Raw genomic sequence first — 16,872 nt, forward strand, 5'->3', positions numbered from 1 at the left:
ATGATATCACCCGCTATAAGTGAAGTTACATCAGGATTTTCATTACGACACACAGCTTTCTGAAATTGTCAACCCATATTCTGCCAACCATTTTCAGCAGATTCCCTTTGGCCCCTTTGGCCTCTGCTTAAATATGGTTGAACAATATGGCTCTTCATCATTTGGACTGAAATTTTCCATGCTTGATTTCAGTCTAGAAGTGAGTTTTTTAAACATTCACTGATACCTATTCAGTTGGTTTTGAATTATGTAAAATGAAGAATGAATGCTTTCCCATTACAAAGTACATTTGTAAAATGTTTTCTGCTCATTCAACTTTACAATTTGAAACTTTAAAGCAGGCAAATTTTTACAAGGCCCTTTCCTTGTTGGCAAAGAATAAAAAATATCTATGTCAGAAGTATTTATTGTCTTATTTTTGTGAATGCATGAAAGTAACTTTTCCTGAGGTTGGGAGCTCTGAAACGTTAGTATCGTACCCAGTTAGCATGATTGCTAATGCCCACAAAGAACTTTTTCAATGCAGAAACATTTTTGTAGAGAAAAAAATTTTTGATTCAGAAACAAAATGTGTACTGAAGCTTTATCTTTGAGGTAGTCAGTTTCCTGCATAACTTTAAGAGTTCTGAATGGACTTATAATGAGCTTTGTACATCTGCTCACACAACCTTAATATCTCTGGATTTTCTCTGCTTTTTTCCCCCTTGAAAAAAAAGTTACATTAGCATACAAAAATTATTTTTACACAGTTGTAAATTTACAAATATAGGCCCTAATCCTGCAAACTACTCCTTGTGGGTGGACCTTTGTGACTGCATTGGGTGGCATTGGTCCAGTGGGGTTCTCTCATTGGGAAAAGCCTGCATGATCACAACTGTGAATGCTCAAAAGTCAGTAAATGTAAAAAAATTAGACTGAACATGCAATTCTACAGTAACTTTTCCCCTTTGTGCTTATGCTTTATCACAGTCTTTAATTACATGATCACAGTACTATTTCTCAAATAATCCAATATAGTATCATGCAATTTTCCCTAGAACTAATTCAGAATCCAGCATGTACAAGTGATTTACATTTTCATTACCATGCACTTGTCTAAACTGAAGTTAATCTGACATTTTATTATCTAGTTCTATTACCCTCTCCTAGAGTTCCTCATAGTCGTTCCTAATTATGCCTAACCTAAATAATTTTGTGTCATGAAAAAATGTTGACGTCCTGCTATTCACCCCCTTCCAGATAGTTAACATAATGACATATCAGTCACAGTACAGAACTCTGAGTCACCCGACTCTTGACCTCTTTCTAAACGGAGAATTAGTCCTCTTTACTTCCAAAATCTTAATCAACTGTGAATCCATGACAGAAATCTCACACTGACTCAGTGGCTATCTAGTTTCCTAATAGCTTTATATGGGGGACTTTATCAAAAGGTTTTTGAAAGTCTAAGTAAATTATACCAACCAGTTCCCCTTTATCCTCTAGTCTGTTAAACCTCTTAACAATTCTTAGAGGTTAAACAGACATGATTTACCTGTAGAGAAGCCATGCTGATTTGTCTGTCATTATTATACATATAGGTGCCTTTTTGTTATCTCTTATGGTTTTCTCAACTATTTTCCTGGTACTGAACTAAGGCTCACTGTTCTATAATTCCTGGGATCACATTATTATCTTTTTAAAAGATGACTACAAAGTTCTCCCCCCTTCAGCCCTTTGGTACAGTAGCAATTTTAATGATAAAATATATTTTTTGCTAGTTCAAGTACTTTGATAGCTCATTTCTTTAAAACTCCCCAAAAACACCAACTGCTTTTGGGGATTTATTGCAATTTAATTTCTTCACTGATTCTTTTGTCTCAATCTCACTACCTGAAGAGTAACCCTCCGTGTAACTATTATTCTCTCTAGAGAAAGCAGATTGGGAAAGGGGGCATTTAGCTCTTCTGCCATCGCTTTATCTTCTTTGATTGTGGACTTCCAACTCTCCTAAAGGTCTTCTGCTTCTTATGTGCATACAAAGATAATTTGTTAACAAATCGCTCCTAACTTCTTGTTAGCTCTCCTAATTTCCATTGGATATTTTATCAAAGTTTACAATCCATTCAGTTAGAAGTGCTTGGGCTGGATTTCCATTTTTTTAAAGGTACTTTTTGGTGTGAATAAGCTCTTCTACCATGCCATTTACCTTAATCTTTCCGACGTTTTGTTTCGGGGTGTTGGGGACACTGGGGCATGGCCACTAGGTAACTCGAGGGGATGGAAGACCATGAGTGTCGATGAAGCCCCCTCGCACTAGGCCCAGGTGTCCTTGGCCCCCCCCTCCTGCCTGGAGGCACACGCAGCAGCTCTGCGTACTAGGCCCAAGTGTCCTTGGCCCCCCCGCCTGGAGGCACTCACAGCAGTTATGCTAAGGATCTGCAACAATATGTTGCAGAGTCAGACTGCCTGAAACTAAGCAAGGCCGAACAGGGCAGATATGGAAGAAAAATGCTGAATAAAGCAGCTTTATGTATGGTTTAACAAATGATACAGAGAACAAGGGAACGAGCTGGGAACTGGATTGGCTGGCTATATGGATACTTAGGGCAGCTTGCTATTGGATAAGTATGCTGGGAAAAAGGATGTATAAAAGCCTGTGTAACTTCCTGCTCTGCATACAGGATTTGAGATTCTATTCTCCCTGTACCTTTTTGCAGCTGCAAATAAACTTTTCTGCTTCTCCACCCCGTTGTGATTATTGGGTGTAGCACACCGGGTAGCAAACCAACTGCAGCTGTTGTTTAGCCTCTCAGCACTGGGTGCTGGCAACAGCAGTATGTATGCTTTCCAGTAAGGTAATAATCTCCATGATGCTTCCATAGGCCCAGATTGTGCCCCTGAAATCTGTGTCTTTCCACACACTGGTCTGCCCTGCCCTATATGAAAAGGGAGATCAGCTACCTCTGTAGATTTTCTCCTGCTATGGACCCCGCAGATGGCCCTCTACAGCTCTCAGATCAGTACCAGGAGATGGGGTGGATACTGGACAGGCTATGGGGAAAAAGTGTTTGGGCAGAGATCAGGATTAGACTGAAGGGAGTACACATTGGCCCCCTCTCGCCCTGTTGAGAGCTGATTCCCTGGAATGGATAAGTCAGCCTATAGCTATATATTATTATCTTTACCAGTGAGTCCTCTGTCCCCTCCATTGTCCCAGCCACTGAATCAGAACTGCCAGGGAACTGGGAGGGAAGGGAGAGTGCCAGAGGCAATATGGAGGCACACAACTTATGCACTGGTGGCTGTGGGGTCTCATGAATCCCTGGTAATCTGCCAGGTTTTAGGGTGAGCCCTGTGGCCTTTTTCAGGAGGGAGAAGACCCCCTTAGTGCTCTATCCTCTTAGTGCAGAAGTCTCTGTGATAGGATCTTCATGAGGATTATTTCACCCCTCTTGATGGTTTAATGGGGGCAGGGAGTATGATCCAGGCCATTGTTTCTCAAATGTGGCCACTATGGCCTCATGCAGCCACCGGGGGGTTTCCTGCAACCACAACAGTCTCCTGAGCAGAGATGGGGGAGGGGCAAAGCAGCGGCTCCTCCCTGCAGAACCCAGGGGCTCTGGGGCAGGTTTAACCCCATTTCCCCACTTTGGCCTTGGGGCTCTGGTGGCAGACTCCGGGCTTCAGCCCCCCACCTCCACCCCGGCTCCAGCCGTGGGGCTCTGGGCTTCAGCCCAGGGCAGCTGGGTTTCAGCGATGCCAGCTTTACCCGGCGCTGTAGTCAAGAGGCAAGGAGCGGGGTAAGCCTGGGGTGTGAGGCTATGGAAGGGAGCTCAGGACAATGAGGGGGGAAGCAGCAGGGCTCAGGAGGCAGCGGGGACCAGGAGGACCAACATACAACTGTACATTATTTTTATTATTGAGTCTGCAAAAAAAACTTATATAAATAAATTACAGTGATTTGGATGTGCATATTTATTTGTTTTTCTTAAAGTTAATTAAGTATTTTAGGAAAATTTGTTAGAGCAGCCACCAGCAAGAGTTGGTGGCCGCACTCTGAGGCCACGAAAAATTTTGTTGTGAGAACCCCTAGGCCACGCATTTTAAGTTCTTACTTTTTTCCCTTCAAGTTGCCGCCAACTAAAATATCTATTTAAAATGTGTCTTTTAGTGCTTATGTAAGAAAATATGGACTGTCAACAATTCTATTTCTTTAGTAAAATTAGAATTAATCAAAAAAAGGGAAACACTGTTCTGAAAATTTTCAACCATTTCATACCAGCTCTAAGTAAATAAAATTAGTGACTAAACTCTCCTTCTCTCTCTACCTGCAATAAGCCAAGAACCACAAATGTAATTCTGTACAAATTGTGATTCATGCTTGTCAAAACAAGTGTTACATGCAGTGTAGGAGAATGATATGTGTGTCTTAGGGTACCACACTGGCTAACGAGTAGAATCCACAAAGACCTACTCATGTGCTCAGCTTTACACATGGTGAGTAGCTCCAATGAAATAGAATGGATAAGTAGGGAATTAACTCCCTGCACATTGGTTGTGGGGAAGTCAGTAGGACTACTCACGGTGCAGAAAGTTAAGAACATGCATAGGTGTTGTCAGTGTCAGATCCTAAATGTGTTATGTCCCCCTCTAGTGGCTGATCTATATAATAGGTAATATCGCTCTCTGAATGGAGTAACTCCTTTAAATTTCTGTTTTTGATGCTGAATGTTATAAATTCAATCTCTGATGACAACCCATGGTGGGGTTGTTATATAAGCAACCAAAAAACTATAAGGCAAAGACACATATTTCAATTAATCAATTCCCTGCCACTGCAGTCTTCGGTGACCCTAAGTCCTTCCTTTTATCTGTCTGTGGCACATAATAGTTTTGTCTCTCTCAAATAAATCATTCATTTAGATATTTCATCTGACATGGGACTAAATTCTTCTTTTAGCCTATGCATGAAGGTCAACAGAGCTACAGATTTTATTTTTTTTATTATTATTATTATTTTTTGGTACAGCTACCATCTACTGACTGCAGAGGAAACTCCTTTATAAAGCTTCCGGATTCAGATCATACCATTATCTAATAATTGTACACAGGTGGGGGCTCTTTCACTCAATCAGGAGGCCTAGAAAAGTATCCAAATAGGTCTTTATGTTCATGTGTGGAAAAAAGACTGGATTAGTAGTGAGTTAACTACCTACACGCTGGTTGTGGTGCAGAACCTTTGCATCTTATCAAAGGAAGAATATACATTTCAGAATTTATAAAAAATAATGCACCATTAAATCATCTCTTCTGTACATAGGTAGCACATTTTAAAACATGTTTACTGAAGCTTCCAATAGCTATGGTGATACAAAATACCATTTTCCTAGACAAAATATGCCCCACAGAATAGGTAATATTCTTTCATGATGTGGCACAGATGCCTACACTCTGGTCAACAACAATGAAAAGCATTAACCCAGCAAAAACCCATAAACATTACAGGAGCCTGTTTAGAAAGTGATTCATCCGGATATCAGGTTGACAGATGCTATATAAGCTATCTAGTATTATGTAATTAGAATATGTAAAAAAGAGAACTTGTATAGTTCTGCTCTGTGCTAAAGGTTATATTCTTAAATTCCTGATATCCAGTAACTGGAGCTGGATAAAATATTCACACTGAACTTCAGACCCACTTAAACTGAGTGTAGGGTTCTTCATGGTTGAGTAGATTTCTGAAGTTCAGCCCATTCTAGAGGAAGACTGGTAAAGCTGGCCTGAGGTTGTTCGCTCAGTTCAAAGCCAGCTTCCCTTGTGTCATCCAAGGTTGGAGGGGGTGCTTGGCCTTAATGTGAGGAAGGAGAGGTTTTCCATTGTCTTTCAAGCCTTTAAATCTCCAAGGGTGTGCTCATTTCCAATTCCACTCCACCAACTTGTAGGTTCAGTTTGTAAACCCCTTCCCAAATCTAGCCCTGCTTAATCTAGCCCTGCTTAATTCACACAACCAGAGTAATAATAATACATATTCACACAGGTTGCTGCTTATAGAATAAAAAAAGTGCAATGATGAGAGCAAGAAGAAGACCTGAAGAAGCAGAGCAAGAAAATAATCATACAAATAAACATTTACAGTGGAAATAAACATATTGTACATATTCTTGTTACTATCTACTGCACACTTCATTTATTCTTAGGGTGACCAGACAGCAAATGTGAAAAATCGGGACAGGGGGTGGTGGGTAATAGGAGCTTATATAAGAAAAAGACCCCAAAACTGGGACTGTCCCTATAAAATCGGGACATCTGGTCACCCTATTTATTCTTTATTTTTCTTGTGCTGCTTACACTTTGATTTGCTGCCTCTCATTGTTGGTCTGAACTTTGCATTTTGTCCCAAATCCTGCAAATGTATATGTATGTGCTTAAATTTACTACCTTAAATAGTCGGTAGTAAAGCTGAATGTGTATGTAAGTGTTTTCAGGATCTGAGCGTGACAGAACATACCCCTGTAGTCACACCCTGCACACTACTGTAATAATCTTTGTACAAAGTATGCCTTGTAAAGTATCTTTTGAAAACTCATAATTTGATGATCAGTATCTCCCTGATAAAGATTCCACTGTATGGTGTTATTAACACATGTTCGAAACTGAGGTTGGCAAACAGGTCTGTCCTAAACAAAGGAATATGTGCTCTGCTTAATTTGCATTTAAGCAGTAAACAGAGTCATCAAGCAGGAAGAGGAGACAAAGGAAGCTCAAAGAGGTGAGAAAACAGAAGCAGATAGATAACTTCCACATAGATAACAGATGTCATATAAACTTGTACTATCCAGGAAAGGGATGGGCAATACAGGACATTTATTTCTGGGGAGAAAATCTAAGAGTGGGAGTATATTGGGATCAACCTACAGTATAACCAAAGCTGGTAAGAGCCAAGGTATGGCTGGCTGGCTGCTGCACACACACAGACATAGCTGGGAGTGAGTGACTTGCATGCTAGAAGTTTCAGAGGAACAGCCGTGTTAGTCTGTATTCGCAAAAAGAAAAGGAGTACTTGTGGCACCTTAGAGACTAACCAATTTATTTAACCAATAAATTATAAATTATTTAACCAATAAATTGGTTAGTCTCTAAGGTGCCACAAGTACTCCTTTTCTTTATGCTAGAAGTTGTTTGTGAGCAGTCTGGTTGGAGGCTATAGCAGCAAAGCATTGTAAAGGCTACCCTTTATAATTAGGGCAGAGGTGACACAGCTGATCATTAGTCTGGATTGTACCCTTTGCCCATACTTTAAGTAGCCATCTGTGTCCTTGTATTTGCGCTGACTTTATAGCTACCCTCAACTGACTACTGCACTGAATTCACACTATGCTCCATCCGTCTAATCCTGGAATACAACCATAGCAATAAAAAGACTATGTCTGCAAGAATAAATAAGTAACTAAACAAAATATATTAGTAGTCTTGGAATATTTTTTCCAGATTAAAGAAATACTTGTTTAAGAAATTTCAAAGATCTTATTACATTTTTCCCCTGTAAAAAAAAGAGGAAACAAAAACTATACTTAAATAATGTGAAGAGTAGGAGATAATGTAGTCTAGAGCTTGACACTCTACCACACTCTATCACTCTGCCTGATTTTGCATAAGTTCTGTGCAGGTATTCTCCTGAACATGTCCTGAGGAGCATTACATTAAGTATGTGCATAAGTCAAAGCGCCTCACAGTTAGATGGAGTGTAATCTGTCTATTGTTTTCATCTTGGGAAAGGGCTGGGAAATCATTCCTTTCGCCACTTTTTATTATTACAACACATCTTTAGTTATATGAAAATATTACCAACCTACAACAAGTATTGAAATACATTTTTCAATTTATGTTCAAATTATATCCATTGTTATTTCCTTTATTATACACTTAAAAATAAAGATTATCTTTTCTGGGTGCCAAAAGGTCCATTTATTTTACTTCTAGGTTAAATCAAAGGATTTCCTCTTTCTGAAGGAAAAGATATCCTTCATATAGGCCTTTATCTTTTATATTTTAGATCAATGTTGGCATATCAATTTTCTTCAGTACTAAAGTTACATTTGCACAATTCACCATGACCACAAATGTTAATTAACATTAGATTTCTCTAACCTAAAGCCCATTGTTTGTGTCAAGGTGAGAAATTTTTTGGGTGGGAAATGGACAGAATGATGCAAAAGCTACTTTAAAGATGAAAAAAGCTTATTAGTTTCTCACACTTTGTGTGGATCTGCTAAACTGATTCTAGCTGTGAAACTGAAGGAGTGTAGAATCTGTTCAAAATCTCTATTATATAGAGAACTGGTATAAGAGGAAGTGTGAATCAACAATGTGCTGTAGCTTAATCTATTTATCATTTTCCTCTTTGAGACAAAGCATAAAAATCCAGCTTGTCAGAATAGATATAAACATTATGTTAACTCGGTCACATTTTTAAATTTTTCTCTGACTCCCACCACCACAGAAAATGAATGCCTCCTAACAATTAGAAAGATATAACAATCTCTCTCCCTTCCTTCCCAGTTAGCAGTAGTAAGATACATGATTTGTGTGTATTTTATGTTTTGGTTGGTTGTGTTCATAAAGGAAAGTTAATTCAAAGAGATAAGTTTTGCATTTAGGTCCTGATCCAGCCCTCGGTCTCCCTGCTTTTGTGGACAGTGTTGCAATTCCAGTTGGACACAGCTGTCACCATTGATTTTGATCATAGTTGGTGATCTCTCAGTCATGGCCAGTTCCAGGGAGAACTTTGAATATTAGGACAATGAGGACCCCAGAATCCTTTGACTTATTCTATTATAAATAGAAAAAATGTATTTATTTAAATAATATTAAGGTTGTGACTCAGATTCAAACTGATGCTTCAAAAACCATCTTCAGTACAAAGTTGTAGGCTTAAGAAAGGAGTCCCAGTTTTCTCTTTGAATTTCTTGGCATCAGAATAATCTTTTACTCTTATGTAGCACCTCTTATTAGAGGATATCAAAGCACTTCACATTTAATAATTAATGAACCTCGCAGCACCCAGCCAATTACGTAATAAATATTACTGTACCCATTTTTACATGGTTAAATTTAGGCACAGAGAGGTTAAGGAGCATATTTTCAAAATGTCACCATTAGGTTTTTGAGAAGTGGGAGGAAGGGACACAAAGAGGCATATGGGTCTGAAGAGGTGGGTACCACATAGGGTGACCAGATGTACCATTTTTATAGGGGCAGTCCTGTTTTTGGAGACTTTTTCTTATCTAGGCTCCTATTACCCCCCCACCCCCTGTCCCGTTTTTTCACAGTTGCTATCTGGTCACCCCAGTACCACAATGCCATATGCCTCTGGGGCTTAGGTCTTTTGGCATCTTTTGGCATCTCATTCTCAAGCCGGTTCCTTCTGTTAGAGCAGGGGTTCTCAAACTTCATTGCATCGCGACCACCTTCTAACAATAAAAATTACTACATGACCCCAGGAGCGGGGACCGAAGCCTGAGCCTGCCAGAATCCCACCACCTTGGGGGGGGGGGGAGAGGGACAAAGCCAAAGCCCAAGCCCAAGCGATTCAGCCCCAGGCAGGGGGTCTGTAACCTGAGCCCTGTCAGCCTGGGCTGAAGCCCAAGGGCTTCGGCTTTGGTCCCCAGCAGTGGGGCTTTGGCCCAAGACCCCAGCAAGTCTAATGCCAGCCCTGGCGACCCCATTAAAATGAAGCCATGCCCCACTTTGGGGTCCCAACCCACAGTTTGAGAATCACTGTGTTAGAGGAAAGAAAAATAGTTTTCAGTCCCACAATAGCTGTCATATTCATATAGAATAGGAAAAGTGTATGAATTGCTTCACAACTGCTTGTACTTGGCTATTAGCTCATCTCCTTCTTTGCCAACAACTGTACTTATGCTGGGTTGTCATAGCTACATCTTTCAATAAGTTTTTGCTCTGATACCTGGTCAGCCAATAATTTAAAGATCCTATCCTACTGCAGATACCTTATAAAAAGGCAGTACAATTTCTACAGAAAGGTGTGCATGCCACAACAGTGCTACTTCACTGACCAGGGTAATTATTAGTAATTTTATAAGGATAACACCTTCTCTCAACTACAGGGGCATGTTCAGAAACCTAGTGGACATTGCAGCATCCCAGACAGTAGCATTAATACTGCATTGGTATCTTCTCTTCAGTGCAATTGCTCTTAATGGCAATGAAAATCAGAGCAGCCTGACTTATTCTGGGCTGATGAAAATTACGTTGTCATATATAGCTGCATCAAATGGAATATTTAAGCATTTTAACTTGGGCATTTTATGCTTTAGTGATTCATTTAATTATTTTCTCTAGAGTGCACGTATTTTATTCTCATGTTGATGCATGTGGAACTAGTTATATGAATAATCTGCAGGCATCAAAATGAGACTAGTACCATAAGAGCCTGACTTAAATAAATAAAAACAAGAGACAGTAGTGGGAAAGATGCCACCTCAGGCTTATTTCACCCCATTGTACGTATCATAGGTGTGTTAAGCGTTGTGGAGACCTAACTGCCCTATTCTGCTGTTCATGCAGCTTGAAACGCACATTTTCACACAATTTAAGAAAAGTAAGAGCTACACAATGATGTGCTCTATTTTTGAATCTAGATTATCATGTATAATTGAATTTGAGTTATTCAGGTCATGTTACATTTCTGCAAGGTCACTGCAATCCCAGAAAAGAGGTGAAAATGATTTTGGAGGAGTCACAAGTTTTAGGAGGTGTTAATTTTGCAGGGGGAGGGTGCCCTCCAGTAGGTTGATCAAAAGAAACTCTCTATATTGGGGACATTACATTTTCACTCCCTCTGTTGGTCTTCTCACCAAGGGGAAGCCCTGGACCTTCATTTTTATATTCAGTGGATAAATATGGTAACACTTTGTTCCATTTACAGCATTCTCTGTTTTGAGTGTTGCTTTATTCTGTGAATGTTTTAGACAGAGTACCCACGATTTGTAGTTGGCTCTGTTAGTAAAATAATGTGAGAAGAGATGACTCTGAAACCAAAAATTTCACATCCAAACAACCCTGAACTCTGGGAAAATTCAGATCCAAATTCAAACCTGAATTTAGCAGCTCAGGCCCAACTCTTCCCTATAAGATGCTTTTTTACTTTTAGTTGCTAGGTAGCACTATAATAGTAAAGATGTGGGCAGGGAACAATTCCTATGACTTTATGTCAGGTTTCAGAGTAGCAGCCGTGTTAGTCTGTATTCACAAAAAGAACAGGAGTACTTGTGGCACCTCAGAGACTAACAAATTTATTTGAGCGTAAGCTTTTGTGAGCTACAGCTCGCTTCATCGGATGCGTGCCTGAATGCATCCTATGAAGTGAGCTGTAGCTCACAAAAGCTTATGCTCAAATAAATTTGTTAGTCTCTAAGGTGCCACAAGTACTCCTGTTCTTTTTAAGACTTTATGTATGATCTAAGCTGGAAAAATATGTACCTTGTTTGATGCTAATGGAAAATGACTTTACAAAAACATCCCATCTATCCACACAGTATACTCAACTGACTGATGTTCAGTAGGTAATGAAAATGTGGAATGTTCCATACCTGCCTGTTGACATTTCAGAATGAGTGGAGGCGAACATATATGTCAATTGATGTTCTCTGAATACTATTCCATTAGTGTAGCAGAGAGTTCTGGATACTTGTTTTCCCTTAAAATAGCTTTTGATGTTATTGAAAGCTCAAGACAAATTAAAAGAATAAGGCACTCACTGAGTTTCCCTTGAATGTACAGAACAGCCCTGACTTTCATGTATAATGATATTTAAGCGAAAATCCACCATTATGGATGCTATGTTCTACCCCAGTTGTGGTGGATGATATGAATCTTATACAGTACATGTAAAAGAGTTTCAGTATTTATAGTATCATCCAGAAGATCCACACATAGGGTCTATTCCAAAGCCCATTGCAGTCTTCCTATTCACTTCAGTGAGCTTTGGGGATCAGAGCCCTAGTAAACTGCATGGAAGTCAACATACCTCCGGCAGTTGGATCCAAAAGCTGGATTTGAACATAGAGTTCCAGGGTGTCTAGTTATTTTGAATAGCCCTCTAAGCCATCCCTTTAACTGAAATGGTGGTATAGATCATTGTCTCTATATGGACAACACGGGAAAACAGTAAGTTGGGTCTCCTCAAAACACAGAGGGACAATTTCATCCACGATGTAACTCTCACGATTTCAGGTAAGTTATGCAAGGGAAGAATTCAGCTCCTAGGATTTACAGAAGTAATCTTCATTCTCTTCTGATAGGCTTGACCACAGTATCCTTCAGAGAGCTGATCAGTTTCAAAGGGAAAAGCAAAAAACATGGTGCACTAGGCCCAAATTTTTTTAGTAATGCTCCTGTAAATCCAAGGGAACTCAAAGTGACTTGAGTGGAATTGTTCCTGATTAGCACTGATGTAACTGAGAGCAGAATTAGCCCTAACACTTTGTGTTTCCTACTCTCCAACATTTTGTGTTAAGAGAGAAATAACAGGAACAAAAGATAAATGTGGGACCTGGCTATCTGCTGTCCTCTGAAGACTGAAGCAAAACAAGTTTCAGTGTATTGTTTGTAGAAACCTGTTCCATTGCTTTCCACATGCAGAAGGAGATCATAACATTTTCAGTAAGTAGTTTCACTGGGTATTGTGTAATGCAACAAGAACCTGGCTAGTAGAGCTCAACAACAAAATATGTTCTCAGAAAAAGCCTTTTGGGGTGTTCTGTCTGGGGCTTACCAAGGGTCCATCTGCTGTTTCTAAAACATTTCTGAATAAATCAGAAGCAAGTGGTAGCATCTGATCAGGATTTAAGGAATACGAAAAGAAAAAATGTACAGATCGTGTGGGATCATTGTGTACTCCATAGTCAAATTTGAGCCAGTTCTTATTTAAGTAGCCTTATTGTTTGATATAGTAGGTAAAAATCAGGTGAACTTTTGACAGGGACTTCTCATAGACACTCAGAAAAGCCACGTTCATCTTGAGGGAGCACAGGATGGAAGTTATCCACCCGGATCCTGATACCACTAAAACCCAGGGACAACCTTGCTCAGGAACACCTTTCCATGACTACAGTGTGCAGTCCTGGGGGGCCTGTGGAGTGGGTCACATAATTACAGACTGTATCATAATATACATGGCCAAGGGAGACAAAGTAAAGTTGTATGATTGACCTTCATTCTGGCATTTGCTAACTTTTGGGTGCTTGTCTTTCCAACTTAAATGGTCTTTTTAAAGTAATACTTATTCACATCACAGGAGGGGGTGTTGTGATGATTAATTAGTTCATGTTTGAAAAGTAATAGTTAATGGTTAATATACAGAATAAGTCCTATTAAAAATTAAGGGTTAAATTCTGCCCTCGGTTATTGCCACTGACTTCAATGAGGTTGCAAGGATGTAGCAGTGGGCAGAGTGTAGCCTAAAAGTTCACCAAGAGCTAAAGCATTCACTTTTTTCACAGGGCCAAATCCTGTATCTTGATGAACATGTGTAGCCCCAGTTAAGGCAATGGGAACTGTTGCCTGAACATTGATGGCAAAATTTGGTCCAGAGTATTTTAACACTAAACACACTTGCAGAGTAGATGTTAAATCCATCTAGTCACTGGAATTCATACCTTGTACTGGTAGATATTTATTAGAACTCAATTTATATTTCCCTTTTGAAACACACATGTAACTCCCATAAATGTTAATGGGAGTAAGGTGAGTAAGTTAGGAGATTTATCAAAGTTGCTAAATGTACATTTAGGTTTAAAAATTTAGTGGGCACTGCCCACACAAAATACCTATCATAATATAATATGTTCAGTCTATCCAGTGTTCATATATTATATTCTGTGTTATGAGCTGTAATTTGTTTAGGCAGTGCCTGGGATAGTCTGGTGGGCTCCAGAGGGACCTGGATGCTCCACAGCCATTCCTGCTACTTTGTTCAGCCCCTTCTCTTGGCACAGAGGAGAGGTTCCTAGAAGAGCTGGAGCTGCAGCATCTCCCTGTAGGCTGTGGCCAAACCCTCTGGGTAACCACATCCTGTTGAGTTGGCCCCACTACCGAGGGGTTTGCATGCCCAAGGCACCTTGGGATCCCTCTTACTAAAGGCCGCAAAGCACTGGGCCCCAGTATTGGTCCTGAGCAGGCTTCACTTAGCTGTGCTGTCTGTGGAGCTGAAGCTCCCATGTCCCTACTCCAGGGTTCCTCTGGCTGGGGACACCGGTGCCAGTGTAGCTGTTCGAAGTGTGTGCACATCAGCATCCTATGTTGTGCCTGCATGTTTTCGGATGAGGGTAGTCCTTGCTTTTATCTTTTCACATGGCTTTTCTGAATGAACTTTAAAACTCAAACTTCTGTCCACCGAAGTACTTCGGATAGGGCTTATTTCAGACCCATTGATTGCAAAAAGTGACACTGAATGGTTCCTTGAGGCTTTGTTATTGAAGTGAAACCAAGGTGATACATTTACTGTGAAATGTATTTGATAACCCCCCCCCCAAAAAAAAAAAGATTTTACAGGATTTGCTACTTTTATAAGTAGAAAATGCTAAAACAAATACCTTGATATTCATTGTTTCTTTGATACCACTTTAAAATAAGAGTTAAGATTAATAGAGCCCAAATGTATGTGGAGTCCTTTGAAGATAACTACAAGGTACTGTCTTTTCAGTGAGTATGTGTACAGTGCTTAGAATAATAGGGGAATCAATCCCTAATTGGAGCCTATAACATACTACATTTCAAAACAATTAATAAATTAATAATAATATCTCTAATTTAATAGCCAAACAGTTAGAAGTAGTAAGAGCAGCATAATGTGTATCCTACCTTTATCTGTAATACTCTACATTTTCCTTCAGGCAACAACAGTTAATCCCTTTGGAACAAAGAACATGTTGTTGGATAGCTAATCCTCCATCTGATAGATTACAAAAGGGAAAAATGAATATATACTTACTCTAAATAGTATATTATTGGCATGGCCTATACGGAAGCATTCACAATGTCAATAGACTAGAAGTCTGGAAGGTCAAGTCCCTAACCAGAACTTGGACTTGCTTTCCAAGATTGACCTCCAGGGGAAAGTTAAAAATCCCAAGGCACTTTTTAGACACAAGTGATAACATCAGCATCCTAACAAGGTTTCCTCTCTCAAGGAAAAAAGTCCAAGGCTGTGTGTGAGCAACATAATGGCTGCTCCATTTGCTTACTACAAGTATCTACCTTCTTATTTTGTAAAGCACTTTGAACATTATATAAAAATCGTATTTGGTTCTGTTATGTATAGCATGCTTGCCATCTAGTGGTTACAGCTGATAAAATAAAGGAAGCAAAAATCTATCCATCTATTGATAAGAAATCAGTGCTTGTATAAGGTATTGGTTTAACACTTCTGGAAAAGTAAGACTTTCAGTTACCAGCAGATCTGCTCAGGATCTGCAGTGCTAGTGGCAGCAGCCACCAGTTTGGCCTGTCAACGTTCCTCAATCCTGGGCAAGTTAAATAACTTGAAGTGTCTTGTGCAAGTACAACAAATACCTCTTAGAGAAAAACTCACACTCAATGTTCAGGATAACACATTTCCAATCTGAAAAAAAAAGATGATATAATGGAGAAATCAGTAGGTTACCATTCCTCTTTATATTGCCATAGTAATTTGCTATGGAAGACCACTAAGATATCAACAACACAGGTATCCAAAAACTGACTAAAAATATACCAAAGAGTCTTACCTGAACAAAAATGTAGCTTTCTAGGCTACAAAGTCATGACAGCATGTCCCCATTTAAAGGGTATGTGGGAAGAAGAAGCACTATTACCTGTGATTATAAAAAGCATTCTGCAGCTGCTTGAAATTTTCCTTTTCTCAAGAAGCCAATGAGACTACCTATATGCTTGAAGTTAAGCCTGTGTTTAAATGCTTTACTGGATCAGGGCCATGTTGCTCAATACCTTGCAGGCTTGAGCTGTAGGTCACAGTTAGACTGCCCCATGTTCCACTCACCATGAAAATCCCACTCATGGGAATGACATCAGGGGACGTATGGGGGCTAATTTTGCCCACATCTGTATCAGTTTAAAAATGGAGTAACTCCTCTGAACTAAGGTATAAAACTAATGTGAGAGTAGAATAAGACTCATTATGCTCAGTCAGTCCTACAAAAAGTGTATTTACTTTGTTCATTTAACAGCAGTTTGAACATAGTCAGTTTCATTGTTTCCCTGTACAGCCAGTAGAGGAGAAACTATCTGAAAAGATTCTTGTAAGTGTCAACAGAGGAGGAGAAAACCTTTTAAAGCTTTTTTTAAAATTCAAAATATAATGTTCAAAAGGGTGGAAAGAGAACTTTTTTTTTAAACTAGTCAATATTTAAAACAATGAGGTTGACAGAGTCCCTTTACATTCTAGATTGGAAAATGTTATTCTGGTTGTAGACTTTGAATATCACTTCATATTACAAATTAAAGTGATGTGTACATTTTTTCTTAATTAAGCTAAATGCCTGCTAATGACCATAGGGAATGAAATAAGCCACAGCTGGCTCTACCATGCATATGCCACTACTGCTTAACAGCAATTTGTGTAATCACTAACAGTTGTATTTATCTGTGTAAAACACATGTTGAAGATTTAATGATGAGTGGAAATGAACAGATCACAATATGCTTAAATAGTTTTTAAAGGTATCTTTGTTTGTCAATGACGTAGGGCATTTTCAGAAAACATAAGTATTAAATTCAATTAATTTTTAAGAATTCCATTATACATTTTATTTTTTCCTTATTAGGATACATTTTATTTTTTTCAATAGACATGAATTCTAAGACTTCCCC

The sequence above is a fragment of the Caretta caretta genome, chromosome 10 (genome assembly GCF_965140235.1).
Source record: "Caretta caretta isolate rCarCar2 chromosome 10, rCarCar1.hap1, whole genome shotgun sequence".
Lineage (NCBI taxonomy): Eukaryota > Metazoa > Chordata > Testudines > Cheloniidae > Caretta > Caretta caretta.